This window comes from Silurus aristotelis, assembly GCF_946808225.1.
Source record: "Silurus aristotelis genome assembly, chromosome: 13".
Lineage (NCBI taxonomy): Eukaryota > Metazoa > Chordata > Actinopteri > Siluriformes > Siluridae > Silurus > Silurus aristotelis.
Window position 1 is genome coordinate 29,518,595 of NC_139586.1, and position 17,643 is coordinate 29,536,237.

The window sequence follows — 17,643 nt, forward strand, 5'->3', positions numbered from 1 at the left end:
TGTAGCTGAATGAATCTCCATAAAAAAAATCTCCACAAAATCATGAAAATGGAAAATCTTCCCAGAATGATGAAGGTTATTATAACTGCAGATGTGAAATGGGATGCCCATCTGATGATCTCCATTTCATCAAATTTATCTTGTGCCTCGGGTTGTTTGTGTGTTCACCATAGAAGTTCCACCACATGCAAAACTTCTCCATGGAGTTCAGTGATGTCATTAGGAACCACATCCATAAACCTCTCCCTTGGCCTTCCTCTTTTTCTCCTTCCTGGTGTCTCCATCCTCAGCATTCTCCTACTGATATAACCCATGTCCCTCCTCTGCACATGTCCAAACCATCTCAATCTCGCCTCCCTCACCTTGTCTCCAAAACGTCCTACATGCGCTGTCCCTCTAATAAACTCATTTCTAATCCTCTCCATCGTCGTCACTCCCAACGAACATTTCAACATCTTCAGCTCTGCTACCTCCAGCTCCACCTCCTGTCTTTTACTCAATGCCACTGTCTCTAATCCATACAACATCTCAGGTCTCACCACAGTCCTATAAACTTTCCCTTTCACTCTCACAGATACTCTTCTATCACAAATCACTCCTGCTATCACTCTTCTCCACCCACTCCACCCTGCCTGCACTCTTTTCTTCACTTCTCTAACACACTCTCCATTACTCTGCACTGTTGACCCCAGATACCTGAACTCCTCCAACTTCTCCACCTCTTCTCCCTGTAACCGCACCCCTCCACTGCCCTCCCTCTCATTCACACACATGTACTCTGTCTTACTCCTACTGACTTTCATTCAACTTAATTCCCCTGCAGGTCTGCACATCTCCCTTATTCTTAAAGATCAGTACCAGCACACTCCTTCTCCATTCCTCAGGCATCTTCTCACCTTCCAGAATCTTGTTAAACAACCTGATTAAAAACTCCACTGCATCTCTCCTAAACATCAAATCAAATCAAATTGTATTAATCACATACACATACATACAGGGTACGACATGCAGTGAAATGCTTTATCATCTCCATGCTTCTACCGGTATGTCATCTCGTCCAACCGACTTTCCACTCTTCATCCTCTTAATCGCTGCTCTCACTTCCTCCTTACTAATCCTATCCACTTCCTGCTTCACATCTCCACACCATCCAACCTTCTCTCTCTCTGATTTTCCTCCACTCTCCTCCACTTCTCCTTTCCCTGCTGTCTCTGTAGACGTCTTCCTGCTTTCCTTCTCCTCCTTTGGCCAACAGTAGCCCAATTTCCACCGGTACCCTGTTGGTTAACAATATCTGTGGTGGTCGTTGGTAACCAGGGTCTCGACCGATCCAGTGTGAATTTTTCTTTCGTGATCTGCATAATTGATTTGGCACATGTTTCACACTGGATGACCTTCCTAACGCAAACCTTCACATTTATCCGGGTTTGAGACCGACACTGAGAGTGACCTGACCTGTGCAACTCTAAGGGCTGTGTTGGATGTTACTATGGTTACAGGTGTTAATAAACCGCATTAATTTAGATTCAACTGAAAAATGCAAACTACCAACACATTTTGAACTCACACCCGAACTTGCAGCCAATCACAATCCACTATTCAGACAGACTGTGGGATTAATTGTTTACCAGCTGCACAGTAAAGTTTGTTTACTGTTAAGTCGTTTCATCTTCACCTTATTGCCATTGTTCTCTGCAGGAGGTCTCTCAGAATGTATAGAAACCTAGAAAGACTAGAAAGGTTTGAACGTGGATGTGTATTCATGCATATTCAACAATGCAGACTGGTGAGTTTACACCAGTGTGTGGAGTTTCTGTCTATCATCTAGCAGTGATTTCATCTCACACACTACCCTTTTTTAAAACAAAAATGACCAACCATTTAATCTTCTGAAGTTTGTCTCCTGATCACATCACATAAGCGAATAACATCGTGACACGCAACCGCACGTTTTCTACAAACATGCCAATAAACAACTACAGTTTCAGCATGATCATTTGATTATGCATATTTTCAGTTCGATGCAAATTCAGTAAGAGCTGCCAACGCGACAAATCCAAACAATCGGCCGGATGATTCATCAGATCAATCATCAGATGCGTGCGATCCAATGTTTCTTCAGTTCCCCATTTACAAATTAATTTCCCTGCAGTTTCTTTATTCTTCACAAACATGAGGAAAGGAGCTCACAGGACACATGCTTAGAAACTTTCTTGTTTGTTTCTTGTAAAACTGGTAAAGCTTTGCGAATCTGCCAACAATGTTAGTAAGAAGCGTTCCCAGAAGAAAGAAATTACCTTAAAGGAGTACACAAGTAAAATAAATCCACAGAAAACCTCAGATGTTTATGACTTTTTTTAGAATCCTATGGTGACAATGAGCACAAATCTGTTGAAGATCTTCACCTGCTCCTCCATACCCAGCTCCATAGCAAAGAAAGTCCAGCAGCATCTCTGGAGTAAGCTAAAGAAAGACACATCTCATAACACATAACTATACATGTGCAATAACTATTACTGTAGTCAGATTTTTCTGCCATCTGTTTTTCGGTTAATATATACCTTTAATATATGTTTTTATTTATATATTTGTTTTTTTTACTTTAATCTATAATTTTATCTTTTAATGTGAGAAACCTCAACTACACAATTTCCCTCCAGGATCAATAAAGTTGTCTGATACTGATACCTTACACACACATACACACACACACACACACACACACACACACACACACACACACACACACACACACACACACACACATATATACACGTCTGTATTACCCAAATGGGGTCTAACAAATAAACTATTTATTAAATTTTTTCTTTCATTTCATTAATTTGATTTCAGCCAATTTAATAAATTACTGAATGTAATCAATATAATAAAAAGTGTATTGCATTAATTTGATTTATTCATTTTCTTTGCTTATATTTTATTTGAATAAAACACTATAAAATATTATTGTATATATTATTCAATCCAAACAGGCATTTATTCAAAATTGTTTTAAAAAATGTCACCTGTTGAGGCTCACAAATGTTAAAAACAATAAACTGCGTTAATAAAAAACAGGCCATTTTATCGTTTGTGTTTCCTCCCCAACCGTGACTGAGGAACGTCTCAAACCGTGAATTTTGTGTGCCGTTAAACCCCTAACGCAGACCATCAGGAACATCGCTGTCTAGTGTATTTTGCATGAGCGGTATTTTCTTAGCAGTTAGCATGTGTTAACTTGCAACAGATTGGTGCTAATACAGGGTTTGGCAGTCTTCCTGAAGCAGGTGAAAATAGCTGTTTATTCTATGTGGCTTTGACGGAATGAGATAAGTGGCAGCCGGGGAACTCTCCGGACCCTGTAATAAAGCAGTTAGGTAGACAGGTTTCAGAGGACAGATGTAAGCACACCTACTGCTATTTCTATCTGACGTCTATTTCTAGGCCGAGCTGGCACTGAGGAGCATGTGCAGACACCGCAAAGGCCTTCTGTGACCCACATACACTGTAGCCTTGTTCTGGTCGACTAGATGACAAGGAGATGGTTCTGGGTTCTTAATTCCCGCTGGATGAACTTTGAGTAATGAATATGCATCAGGTGTTTTTTTTATTTTTTTATTAAAATATCACGACTTTGCAATTAGGTGTAATGTCTTTGGAGCTGAAATTCAATTCCACTCTCTCATGCAGCTCGGGGTATCTGAAGTGGAGCTGCGTTACTGAAAGGGAATTGCTCATGACAGCACTTCCAGGCAGTGGTGTGTGAAGCCAGGAATCCTGGTTGATGTTTTCCAGAGCACTCAGACTTGAAACATCATGGTCTGATATTATTACACATTCTTCATGATGTTCGATGTGAAGCTCTGCATGATCCTTGTCCCGCCGCTGCTCCATGTTCAGCGGATTAAATTATAACGAGTGGTGTACAGTGTTTTCCAATAATGAGATCAGTGTGGTCAATGTCATATCAAGGTCACAAAATATGTTTCATGAAATGCACCTGATATTTCACCCTCTTAAATTTTTGACATATTCTATATTTATTTCTAGTAACTGAGTAACAGCAGCCGCAGTGATTTGCAGCACTGATACTGATTTACAGTTTCTGGTTATACGGTTCAGACCCCTACAGACCCCCTGGGGTTGTAGAAGAGCAGGATGTTGTCATGAGTCATGTGAAAAACAGCGCGATGTGAATTTAGCCCTGCTGTCGTTTGCTGGTTTACAGTTCCCCTTCCTGTACTCTCTGGTTCTGCTGCATGCTGTAACACGTCGGCCCTAAACAGTCCTCAGTGGGAGCTCCTTTTAACACCTCTTGAAAAAATAAGTGGCATGTCTTTGAGGCCTCTTTGAAAGTTTCAGGTTCTGATGTTAAAAATGACAGGAGATGTATAGAAATGTATAAATAGGGCTTTCTTGTGGGATCTTCTTGTGTCATGTGCTAGCTTGAAATTTCAGTCTTTCATGGTAAGTCAAGAAACACACCTAGCATCTCTGCTCTCTCTGATCTCCCCGGATTTGGCACCTGGTTTCTAAAAGCGAGAGAAAGCAGCCGTACCCTGATGTGAGTTGAGATTATCAGTGCCTCGTTTATTTCCAGCTGTAGCAGACCGTCTCCGGGTGGAAATCTGTGCCCTGGCGGATTCTGTCAGCCTTGAAGTTACTGGCGACTCCGGTAACTGAATTAATTACGAGTCTGTGGGAGTGAACGGCGGCGAGGGTCCTCAGCAGTCACCTCGTGCTGGATGACGAGATTTAGCCCACTCTCTTGGGTTTGAGTAATCAAGTCTCCCACTGAGATCAGAGAAATCCAGCAACTTTTTTTCCAAGAGGCCGAAGAAAAAGCTGCAGTGACTTTCTGCCAAACTACTGACACTGTGACTCATCCAGACATATGGGTTGCTGAGAGAACTTAGTCATTCCTGAATATACTCAGGCTGTGTATATACCAGGCAGATGAGTACTACGCTACTGCAGCAACACTGTATGTACAGGAATACCAGCGGAGTGTAAAGAAGAAAGGATTTGAATGGATAATTTGGGGGAAATTAAGTTTAGTCAAATTTCTATGGAACACGATGGAGCTGACCAGCCGGGGTGAATAACGAATATCTCAAATCTTTTCTAATAGCAAGATACAATGACTCTGTTACTCTAATAATATTCTTCGAATATATTTATACTCAGGTCTGTCTGAATGCTCAATTCTGATTGGCTGGAAGTTCAGGTGTGAATAGTGGATTGTGATTGGCTGGAAGTTCAGGTGTGAATAGTGGATTGTGATTGGCTGGAAGTTCAGGTGTGAATTCAGAGCAGTCTACACACAGGTATATTGTGTTTTTATTCTAGTTTAATCGGTTTATTAGTAACATCCAGGTCCGGTTTCTTCCAGAGTGAGACGCCGATTTAACACGTTTCCTAATGACCTCACTGAGCTCCATGGAGGCATTTTGCGTGTGGTGGAACTTCTATATTGAATACGATGATTTTCATAAACAACTCGAAGCACAAGATCAATTTGAAGAACTGTAGAAGAAAATGGTGAAATGAGAACCAGCACCAGGAGTTACTCCTACAGCTTCATTAGTAGTCGCACAGACACATTCTCTAATGTCAATAAATGTTTAATTCAATTTAATTCAATTCATGTTTATTTGTATTGCACTTTCAACAATAAACATTGTCTCAACTCCCTGAGATGCATAAGGAAGAAACCATGAGAGGAACCAGACTCAAGAGGGAACCTCATCCTTATCTGGGTTGCACCGAATGTCCATTTATTACAGATAAACGATGTTGAGGTACAGTGATGGAGATCAGAGCAAACTGTAGTCCTGAGTCAGTGTAGCAGACTGTTGATATTAACTACAGTCCAAATCCAAAATTCATCATCAAAGCTCCCGAGCTTACTCCGGAATTTCATGGAACCACCCAAGGCGTTGATGAGAAACCGTCCTAAGCTGCACAGAGTGGCCTCCAGTCGAAGAGAACACTATCCAGAGGCAGACCAGGACCAAGTGGGAAGATCCACGGAGGGAAGAGGAGCAGGAACAGTGGTCACTGGAGCCTCAGGAGCAAGTTTAACTCGACCAAGAGAGAAGAGAGAGAGAGAGAGAGAGAGAGAGAGAGAGAGAGAAGAGGGTGACAGGAAGAGAAGGATATGGATTATTAAGTGTCCCTATTGGTGTATGAAAGTTAATGTCACTGTGTAGTTTGGACTCTGGTAAGACTCGCTATAGCAGCAGAACTAAAATGGAGAAGCAGAAGGAAACACAGACATGAGGGTCTCTGGGATAAGAGACGACCCACCTCACCACCGTCAACAAACCTGAGTGAACGTGTGAGAGTGAGGAGACGACGGCATCCAAATATCCCAGTTCGCCAAACACTCCATATCCATGATCCCTCCAGATCTGCTCCTTTACCTCACAAACACCTACTGACTAAATATAGAAATATTTCTAAAGTGAAAGAAGGAGATCCTGGTGATATTATTCACGTGAGACTCAAAGGAAAGTCTAGAAAAATGAGATCTTCTGGCACTACTTTATCTGTGTGTGTGATTCGGAGCAGCAGAATTGTAGATGTAATGAGGAGAATATAAAATATTAAGAGTTATTTTGATCCATTCAGTCAGTTTTACTCTGCAAACATCAATAACAGCTTGAACTCCTCAATGTTGGGAAGTGACCATGGAATAAGGTGATGATCCACAGTGAGGTGTGAGACCTTACACCATTATAATGTTCTCCTCTTCACCTCAGGACCTTCTTCATCTCCACATCTACACTAACATCCCTTACATCTCACACCTATGTAATATTATGGAGCAGCCATTTTGAAAAACCTAAATCTTTCCATTTGTTGGAGGCATCTAGAAGCTACCCGGTGGTTCCATCTAACGTCCATCTGATGTTCATCTCAACATCTCAACAAAGATAAAAGGGTAGATTTATAGTTAGAACTGTTTTTCATTTAAATAATATCTAATTGTTTCATAATGATTTTATTCATAGCAAGAATCAGAAAATTTGTAGTCAAAATACTTCATTGCTGATGATCTTCATTTGTAGGAAATTGTGGATTTTTCTAAAACTTTCCTTCCATTTATCCCATGCCACATTTAGCCAGAGCTACATATTTGGAAAGTCAGACCAGACTTTGGTCAAGTCCGATCTCTCTAGGCTTTATTCCCTGTTAACCACATCGTTAGCGCTGTTTGGTTGATCCAGATGTTGCTAACAAGAAAAAATCCTAGCAGACCGAGGGAAAAGCAGAATTTTATATTTCTGTATGAATCTTCAGGAATAAACAACATTTTAGTTCAGTTCCTCTTTATTTATTCCCTGAAGGCAGTTTGGTTGCAGCACACAAGAATATCACATTAAACATAAGACAACTGGAACAAATCATCCAAAAACACAAATTCTCTAATTCTCATTCAGCCACAAGGCTGTTAGTAAAGTCAGTATATAGTGGAGTTTTATAGCAGAAAATCATCCACTCCAGCCCATGTAAAGCAGATCTTCATGGAGCTGGATGCTCCTCGTTCAGGAGAAGGGAAATTTCTTGCTTGAGTTTGTGCCTGAAAGAAGGGTGTCCCAATAATTTTGGGCGTGTAGTGTATGTTTGTTTACTATAAGATTTTATTTAAAAGGAGAATTTTTTTAGAGATGAGTTTCCACAGCTGTGATACGCCATGACTAATGATTTTTGTTGTTGTTGTTGTTGTTGTTGTTCCTCTTTATAGCAGGACACGTCCGGCTGATTAATACCATCGACACAATGTTGTTGGCCAGATGAAACAAAATGCACAGTCATCATGACGACAAGGTGCTGAGAGATATCTTGATGGTTTCGGGTTTGAAGGTAATGAGTAACTGTGAGTACACCAGGAAAAGAGAGATACAGTACGGCACCTGACTCATTTCACTTCTCATAGATCTGACTGGGCATTACTATTATTATTATTATTATCATTATTGTTATTATTTATTTATTATTTATCATCGTTATTATTATTATTATTATTATTTATTTATTTATTATTTATCATCGTTATTATTATTATTATTATTATTATTATTTATTTATTTATTTATCATCGTTATTATTATTATTATTATTATTATTATTATTATTATTATTATTATTATTTATTATTTATCATCGTTATTATTATTATTATTATTATTATTATTATTATTATTATTATTATTATTATTATTGTTATTATTATTAAAGACTTGTGACATACCATGACAGGGTAAGCTCGTACGTACGTGCATAAGTGAGCGCTCGTACGTGTCACGTCTATAAATTTTGTACGTCAAGGTGCGTATGCAAGCAGAAGAAGCATTTTCTTATCAGCATGTGCACATCTGCTGCGCTTTGTTTGCTTGTTTTGTCAGACAGAAGTGCAGAGAGTTCTTGGCACAAAGGCCTGTAATCAAAACCCACACCCTAAAACCCACACAGCACATGGTACCACCCACCCACACGCTACCGCCCACACACCACCGCCCACACATACACACACACACACACACACACACACACACACACAATCACACTCAGCCACGTGCACATCCTGTCATCCCTAAACAGGACTGGACCGACCACAAACTGACGCCCCCCCGTTAATAGGCGTTGATGTAAATTCTAAGCTCTGGAGCGGAAAATAAAACACAGCGGCTGAAACAGAGGCCACATTTTTACATTCTGACAGTGAGATCAGCTTCCTTTCGCTTTGTCTTTTTTATATTTTAGGGAGAAAATTGGCCACACCTCACATCATGTGGCAGCCCTGCAGAAGGAAAAGAGGTTTTATTGTATCTCATGGCTTCCTACTCTCCTCTGATCAGACAGGGCTACAGATCAAGGTCTCTCCTCGCTGGTGACTAATGCTAGAGCAGAACACTTCCACAGAATGAGTCACACACACACACACACACACACACACACTCACTCTTGGAACCGCCACCATCGTGGAGCCAAGCCCGTGGGCCCTCTCACACACTCGACACTTACACTTTTGGAGGCTTACTCATGCTCACGTTTGCCAGGGTTTCTTCTTTTTTTCCGTGTGCTGATGCTCGTTCTGAGCTGCTGCCTGTCACACTTATTTTAGGGACATAGTTGTGTTCTCGTTCAGAAATGCAGGACAATGCAGGGATCTCATGACTTCATGGTGAGATCTGGTTTGCTGTGTATCGCTCACCTTTACGGCCGAAGGTAAACCCCAATCATCATAATCACAGCTCCTGAGCATGGGTTCATCAAGAACATACAGAGTTTCAATGGTTTTTAGGAATACGTGACTCGTTATTGAAATGCGATCTCTATCTATAGAATCTGTAGGGTAGGTGCCTGTATGGCAGACAGGAAATCCTACATTTCTCTGTACTGAAGGAAAAAACTGTGAGGTGTTGCATTCAAGCGATTAATGTTCATGCAACACATAGAATGTAAAGTGTGTAGAAAAAAATAGAAAAAATATGTCGAGGAAAATCTATCCAGAATTTGAGATTTGTATGAATCCACAAGATTTGCTGGAAAGTGTATTATTGCTCTTATACACTGTAGGGATTATAGTTAGTAAAGTCAGTAGGGTTGAGGGTCAGAGCTGCAGAGGTGCACAGGGGCAACATCATGCTGGAGCTGGTTTGGGTCTCCTAGTTCAAGTGAAGGGAAAATTTCCTGCTCCTGAATTCGAAGACGTTCGATACCATTGTGTGCCTCCAATTTTGTGGGAACAGTTTGGTGAAGAACCACATATGGGTGGGAAAATCCAGTGTTCCAACAGTTTTGTCTGTATTGTGTGTATTTATTAAACTAAAACATGTTGATTAGATTGGGACTCACTACACGTATCAGAATGAGTGTAGCTTTGCGCCTTGCAGTCTATCTATTGCCAGAGGCCAAATTGTCCTCAAAGTTGATGTTAGAAGCAGGAAAAATGGGTGTAAGGATTTGACGTCTAGACTCAGAGCATCTCCAAAACTGCAGCTCTTGTGTGTGTTCCTGGTCTGCAGTGGTCAGAATCTATCAAAAGTGCTCCAAAGAAGGAACAGTGGTGAACCGGCGACAGGGTCACGTGCGGCTGACGCTCATTGATGCACGTGTGGAGTGAAGGCTGGTCCGTGTGGTCCGATCCAACAGACGAGTTCCTGTAGCTCAAACTGCTGAAGAAGTTCATGCTGCTGATGATTAAGAGGTCGCGACTGTTTTAGCAGCAAAAAGTGAACCAACACAGTATTGGGCAGGTGGTCATAATGTTATGGCTGATGGGTGTGTATTTATTAGTTTTAAAAAATGCAGTCAGTCTGTTTATAATGTAATTGTATTCTTTATTGGTATAAAAAATCGTCTTTGAATCGTCTGCTCTGAAATACCCCACAGCCTCCTACCAGTGGACAGAATTACAGCATTTCAGTGTCATACACTATAAGACCATGACCTGATTTTCTGTTTTTTTCCCATCCTAAGCCCTCCACTCCTCCTGTCCTCCACTCCTCCTGTCCTCCACTACTCCACTCCACCACTCCTCCTCTCCTTCACTTCCCCCCTGTCCCCTCATTACCTCCCAGATCGTGATGTTTTCTCCTAATCCACCATATTACTATATCACACACTTCCTCTCATTCCTACAGCTGCTGGTTTCGTCCCCAAGGCCATGAGCACCCTGAGCATTTTTTCTCACTGACACACTGATGTTGACACAGGTCTGTTGGACTTCCTGTTCCTGATATATATATAATATACAAATACATTTCTACACTGATCAATATCCTTATTTAAAATCGCAAACATGGAAATCAAAGTCAGGTGGTTTACCACAGGGGCAGTGAAGAAGGTATAAGATGCTGATAAGGTGAAATCTGCGACAATATTCCTGGGATTATATGTTGTTTTTGATATGTTTGTGTATGTGTGTGTGTATGTGTGTGTATGTGTGTGTATGTGTATATATATATATAATCCAGCGCATCCTGTTGGTTTTGTGTTCTACCATATAGATAGAACGAGTAGAGGAACAGTTTTGAGATAAAGGGCTAATGACAGCCTCCCCCACTAACAGTCGGAGTTGTAGAGCGATTAACGCGGCCCCTTGTCAAGAAGGTCATCTTTTTCCAGTGCGCTTCACCTGCGCGTTAGCTCCGAGTCGACACATCAGCACATTCAAATGTCATTGTCTGCTGTCCTGTTGCACAATCTTTGCACTTGGGCTGTACAGCTCAGGGGAATGCAATGTTCCGAGTGTTGCTTTTTCCCAGCCTCGCCCTGTGCTGCAATAACTCTCTCTCTCTCTCTCTCTCTCTCTCTCTCTCTCTCTCTCCCTCTCTCTCTCTCTCTCTCTCTCTCTCTCTCTCTCCCTGTGTCTCTCTCTCTCTCTCTCTCTGTCTCTCTCTCTCGCTCTCTCTGTCTCTCTCTCTCTCTGTCTCTCTCTCCTATCCCAAATCTGCCATATTTGGATATTATTTGTCTTCCATCAGCTTAGAAATCATTTTATTTACATTGCATGGCAGTAGACTGGTTCGAACTGAACGTGGTGTTTTGGCAGACCGCACTCTGACCTCCTCGAGTGTCCACTCAGCCCTCAGCACACCGGACAAAAGAAAAAATAAAACTTGATTCAAGTTTGTAGACACACAAAGCTTTGCTCGTTCAGCGTCCTTCCAAACCAGACGTCCCTGTAATAGCAGCCTCTCCGGGGGCGGCTAGGTGCAGACACACATGCACGCACACTTGCCAAGCTAAAGTGTGTGTGAATACGGGGGCCGGCAGCTGAGGAGTGGGTGGCAGCCGAACTGAGCGGCCTGCTTAGAGGTGATGAGGCCCGGGGCTGCCTGAATTGGCGCTGCACAGAAGTTGGCCTTTACGCCACTACGCCCATGCATCACCCTGCCACCCACACCCCGTGCCCTCTACCCTGCGCAGAATGCTGCACTTACTCACTCGCCAAACAACTTTCATTGTACGAGAGGTTCGGTCCTTCAGTTTTAAGTAGTCCCAAAGAGAACGATGGGAGAAAAACATACACTCGAGAAAAACTGAATTTTGTCCTCGATGCTAATCAAGAGCTCAGCACGTGTTTTTCCAGCTGAATCCCACGAGCCGGTCGTTAAAGTAGTCGGAATGATGACATCCTGACTCATCGATAATTTCACCCGGCTCATTGTGATTAATCGGCTAACGAAGCGACAGGTGTTAGCGGCGTTTTACGAAGTGAATCAAGACACGTCTTATCGCTTTTAAATCGTGCCTACCAGGAACTAGCTGACTCACCTTTCTTTTTTTTGTTGTGTAAAGGATAGGTCTTATAGACTTCTGCCACCTGCTTTGACCTTTATTTTTCCTACCTGTGTCAACAAATGCGTCATGAGGAAACGTGAAATGTTCTCAGACAACACCGGTGCGACAGATCGGTTTTTCACACACCTAGCAAATAGTGTACATCGTTCTGTTTGCCCTTTTGACCTTGAGTATAAGGAAAACAAAGCCTAACCCCTGACATCACATTGGTTCCCTGGATATGGCTTCTCGTTCTAGGTTCAAAGTCATCTGATCTTCAGTGACAGACTATGAGTAAATAGATCTGATTGACTCGTACTAAGTGAAAGGGGGATGAGCAAGAACAAACGTCTCTGGAGTCTAAAACAATACCTAATAAGAAATGTGCTCTGTGTGGATCTGAAAGGTGAGAAATTACTACTGTTGGCTTTGGGAGGTTGTTCGAAATCAAAGCCGTCTCCACCCTGTTCTATCAGTTACCTGTGATGGGAGAGTCATTGTTTTCAATGCCAGCTGTGTGTGAAGGGTCATTTCTCACATTCGCTCACTGCACAACTTGTGCAAGCCGAATTCAAACTACGGTCACATTCAGCTCAACCCTTATATCCTGTGTGTGGGTGTGTGTGTGTGTGTGTTATGCGTGTTCTAAGCTCTTCCTGTTTGAAACTCACCTGGCTCAAATTCCACATGTGATCGTTCCTTGATAGCACAAAGATCAACCTGTGCTTCTTTCTTCTTTGTTGTTTTGCAATTTGTCAATCTTTTTTTTTTTGAGTTAATGAACTTGATAAAGCATCACATTAAAACTTAAAAATTCGCCTTTGTTCAGTGTATGAAGTCTAATGACAGGATATGAGTAATGATTAATTGACTAGTGAGTAGTTGGTAAAGAATCTGGGTTTTTTTTTTTTAGTCAACAAAGGTTATTTGTTCAATTATGACTTCTACACAAAGGGGGATTTGAGCCTGTAACCATTCAGGCTGTGAGGCAACAAAGTTCCAAGAATGTAAAAGGAGTCATTTATATAAATAGTACGTAGACGTGTTTAGCCTTTTCAGTATAGTTCCAATACGGTCTAATTGTCTGCTTGGCTTGTCTGGATTTTTTTTTCTTGTTCTTAGACAAATACAAGGTGGTATAAAAAAGTTTGAAGACTTTTGAACCATTTGGCCACTTGTGCATGTCGATCATCACATCGATCCACGTGATCTCTCATGATCTCACTTCCGCACTCACCCTACTAGTCGGACTTTGCCCTTTTAACCGTTGCAGAGATCCTGCGTGAATCTCAGAAGATGCTCGACATGCTTCAAAAGGAAGACGTTCGGGACACATTCCAGAAGAACACGAGGAACATTGTATTGCTGTGCAAGGGGACTGTTTCGAAGGTGATCCTGTGCAAACATAGATAAATAAAGTACTTTCTGTTAAACAGAGCGAAACTTTATAAAACCGCCTTGTACTCATCTCGCTTGCTACCAAAGAAAATCTACTTTGCCAACATGATGCTTTCGTAAGAGAAGAAGAAGTTGGGTTGTTTCTCATTTTAAGAACTCTGTGGATAACTAGCCAATCGGCTAGTGATTACATTTACAGCATGTAGCAGACCCCCTTATATGAAGCACCTTACAATTATCTCCTCTGAGCAGTTGAGGGCCCTGCTCAAGGTGGGGATGGGATTTGATCTTACAGCCTTTTGATCCAACACCATAACCCCTGAGCTGCTACGTCCTCCCATTACTGCTGTTACTCGATTACTTGCTTGCTCATCTGGCTAGTTAGCATGTTGATTCGAATGAAAGTTTATCTAAATCCCAGAAACCTGTCCATCTGAACAACATCTCAGTGTGCAACTGGGACTTTTTTTTTTTTGCATAGATGTTCCGATAAGTAGCTTATTATCAAAGTAAACGTACAAACATATAATAAAAATCTTTCACTTATAAATAGTTAGCATTTTTTTTTCTTGGACGTGGAACTAGCTACCCTACGTGTCATCCTCCATCTTCTGGCTAATGTGGCTGGTCAGCATGTAGTTGTTTTCCTGGAACAAGGAACATAACTTGTTTGACTCCTTGTCTACAGTTATCTACAGACCCATCAAAATAGTCTAAGTAGCATAGCCAGTGTGTTGGTGAGCTCTTTTTGGGTATTTCGGCTGGTTAGTGTGGTGAACATGTACCTCGTAAGTAGAAAGTAGTCTAGATAACTTAACATTTTTGGTCTGAATTTTGGTCAGTGATCATGAACATTCTTTACAGTTTATCACATATGTAACTCAAGGCAGAGGCGTGATTTTGGATGTTGATATCTTCATGTTCTGCATGTCGGTGAGCCTCTTTGCAGTCGACGCAGACAAAGGCCTCAGCATGTGTTCAGGGGGAAGGCATGCAGCAGAACCTCGTTTCTCCGTCGGATGACCTAAAACCATGGCCATGTGCCGAGTGTGGTGCAAAACAGACATACCAAACATCTCGAGTGGGCCCCCTCCAACCAGTTTCCATTCTCTCATTTCAACACTTTCTCTCATTCTTAAAAGTTTTTTACTCTTTTCTCTGGATAGTCTTTCGCTCCTTTTCCCCCAAATTCATTCTCTCCCTCTCTCTCTTTCTCTCTGCCCTCTGTCCTCTTTCACCCCACCGCCCCAGACCACATTCTTCTGTGAGTGGGCGGAAGGTCAAGCGGGTATGTGGGAGCCCAAGGGAGCAGCAGGGGTTGTGTTTTAGAAAAGAGTTGGTGCACTCCTCCCGTTTTCTCCCAGACCGAGGGGTATGATTGGACGACTCGATGGTAGAGCAATTGCTCAAGACGAGGCTGTTTCTGCGTTCCTGAACACACAATAAGACTCCCCTTGTCTGGGCCTCAGTAGCAGAGTCTGAGAGAGATGGAGTGCTAGAGCTAATCAGTGAGGGACCCCTGCTGGTGCTCATACATCCCTACAAGTTCCACTCATCAGGTCATTTTATAGTGAGAAAGTTCTGTGAGTAAGCTTTATTCTAGAAGTGTTTATATGCTGGAACCAGTAACAAATCTGACTTTTCAAATACTTGACTTTTTCTTTTTTATATGTTTCCCCTTTTTTTATAATGTCGATGCAGTTAAAGTGAAAAAGGGTTGAACAGCTAATAAGATTCATTCCCACTTCATACTTAGTTTTCATAAAATATTCAGTCGATCCACAAATGATCAAATCTATCAAATATATGAGTTGGTATCAAAATGTTTGGAGACTCTCTTTTATCTACATTTCCATACCTTTAAAACAGTCCCCATGCACAGCAATACAGCTCCCAATGATCCTCTGGAATGTGTCCTGGAAGTCTGCTTTTCAAAGCGTGTCGAGCATCTTCTGAGATTCCTGCAGGATCTCCACAATGGTGTCAAAACAATGAGCGGGATCTTCATCTTCAGGAAGAGGGTGAAGTCTGCAGGAGCTGAATCTGGCATGTGGGGTGGGTGCGGAAGTGAGATTGTGTTGTTTCTGGAGAGACACAGGACACAGGATGATGTCTTTTGACACATTGACTTATAAAGGTCGGTGCTTCCTGTGACTGTGAGTGCAGCCTTGTGCTGCCATCTGTTGGCATGTTACAAAATAAGTCTCAAAACGCATGTATGTAGTTCACCTTCAAGGCCATGTTCATGAGTTTTCTTTTTAATGAACATAAAATCTAATCTAACAGTTTTATAATAAATGGGATGGGACCATTATATCATGAGTAAATTAAAAGATTTTATTTTTTAACTCAGCCCAAAAAATCAAGATCAATAATATTAAAGCAATAAAGTACTGTGGAAACAATGAATGATAAATAATGAAATCTGAGCACTAATGATGTTCATTTGGGAATGAAGTCAGAATAATTGAATGACTATTCAGAAGGTTTGTGAATTCAGACACTACGAATTCCATTGTTCTTTAGTCTCCAGCGCTTCTTTATTGGTGGCTCATAGTCCTGCACTGCCTGAGGCAAAGCAGTCAGGCTTATCTTCATTTCCTGTGTCAATGCAGAAGCACTGAAAATGAATCATTTCCAGCCAGACCTGAGATGGGAGGGTGCTGTGATTGTTTAGTCCTTGCTACAAAACAATAAAAAGGTTTGAAGAACAAAAAATGATTGTTGTGACAGTCAGTCTGATGGCTCCCGATTGCTGTATTACTCATTTTTATGACGTGTCACTTCACAGCTTAATGCAATTTCTGCCTCGATCTATCTGCGTTCTGTTTTAATAAGCTATTTCAGGCCTTGATATGTACCAGTTGATGAAGTGTTTGTTTTTGCAGCACATTCGGGCGGCTGTGCAGGTCTGTGGGCCGTATGTGAGAGGGTAGAACAGGAAAAGGTGGGCGAAAGGAGAATAGTGTTTCCTCCCTTCTCTTCACTCCTGGCCCTCAGGTGATCGATCAGCAGAGACCAAGCTAATGCACGCCCACGTGTGCCGAAGCAATACACAAGTGCATGTTAGTACACAATTGCATTATACACATACAAATACACAGGGTTTTAGAAAGTGTGGCTTTACAAAACCTACTCAGTTGCACTTTTCTGCAGTCAGAACACAGTTCAGTTCATATACAGAGAGTTTGGGGATACCTGGTGTTTTATAAATTTGAGACACATGCATGTTCCTCCCTCACTTGTTTTGGAGCAGTGAAGGTTCCAGAAAGTGAATGAAATCATGATCCAACCCGGCTCCCATTCCATACTTCATCACCATGCAGTTCCATCTGGACTTCACCGTACAACAAGACGACAAGCCGAAGAGCACGTCTGAGTTCTGTAAGAGTTATTTAGAGAGCAGACAGACGTCTGGAGTGATATCTATCATGGAACCACCTTCCCAGTCACCACATCTCAATCCTACTGAACTGCTCTGAGATGAACTGCATCACGAGAGAGAGAGAGAGAGAGAGAGAGAGAGAGAGAGAGAGAGAGAGAGAGAGAGAAAGAAAGAAAGAAAGAAAGAAAAAGTTTTATAAGAGGCACAGCAAATATTTTAGCTGAATGTTTGGAAAAAGGAAGTGTTGGGATGCTGAGTGTGTAAAGCTGCTCTTCAGGATAAGGGAGGATTTTTCACTGAAAATAAAAGTTCTGGACATTTATAGATTTGTTTGTTCAAAGAAAATCTTGATACCGTTACATTCCTGAGAATTGTGTATAGAAACAAACGGAACATGCTTGTGTCTCTCAATAACCATCAAATATCAGGTGTTTTACAAAGGTGTGTGTGTGGGTGTGTGTGTGTGGGTGTGTGTGTGTAAGTGAGATGCAATTAGTTAAATATATTTTTTATTACTTTTCATTTACCTTCAGGCAAATAAGCACCTTTCTGTCTTTCTAAACCAA